The sequence below is a fragment of the Penaeus monodon genome, chromosome 19 (genome assembly GCF_015228065.2).
Source record: "Penaeus monodon isolate SGIC_2016 chromosome 19, NSTDA_Pmon_1, whole genome shotgun sequence".
Lineage (NCBI taxonomy): Eukaryota > Metazoa > Arthropoda > Malacostraca > Decapoda > Penaeidae > Penaeus > Penaeus monodon.
The window spans coordinates 41,755,280-41,756,020 of NC_051404.1; the positions used below are offsets into that span (position 1 = coordinate 41,755,280).

At 36.3% G+C, this 741-nt stretch overlaps 1 protein-coding gene across 1 annotated transcript in view; it reads right to left on the reverse strand.

The window, feature by feature from the left end:
- The window catches only part of LOC119585243 (facilitated trehalose transporter Tret1-like), a 25,536-nt gene that overhangs the window by 15,654 nt on the left and 9,141 nt on the right, over nucleotides 1–741 (reverse strand). The window lies entirely within an intron of this gene.

The following is a 741-nucleotide window of genomic DNA, read 5'->3' on the forward strand; positions in this document are numbered from 1 at the left end:
GAAAATGGAGTAAGTTGATCTAAAGAGAAAATGGAGTAAGTTGATCTAAAGAGAAAATGGAGTAAGTTGATCTAAGTGACGAAGCAGAAAAGTAGTCAATTTCTCTCTCTCTCTTTCCAGCAACAATTCACTGACCGAAAAAAATAAATGACCTCAAAACACCCAATATCTGCACTTATAATTATATCCCCTTTATATAATGATATGTTTTTTTTTAATCGTATATTGTTCTAGGGCAACGACTGATCCTTGAACCACGACAAATGTTTTTTTTTTCCTCCTCTTGCTCCTCAAACTCCATGAAGACCAACGCAGTCTTCCTCTCGTAATGACAGCTGCAAGTGTGGAATGAGATTTGCAGCTCGTTTTTTCCCACTTATTTTCCTTTTTTCCGCATGGTTTCATTATTACACCAACGGTTAATCAACCCCTGCAGCTTAATATCCCCTTGATGTATGCATATCCTGGCTAGTGACTCATTGGCATGGCTCTCCACTGATATGTCTATTATACAACTTGTCATAACCCAACACCCTCTTAAATCTACTTCTCATTTAGTCCAGCACTCTCTTTCATCTTGCATTTTTTTTGGCTATCATTATTTTTTTTTTATGTTTACGTCATATATATCTACACCCTTGTGGATATCAGATAAAAATAAAATGGTCTTTGGGGACTACTAAATATGCCGTGAAATGTTTGTTAATATTAGTAGCGAAGGATTGGCGTGTTGACTCACAT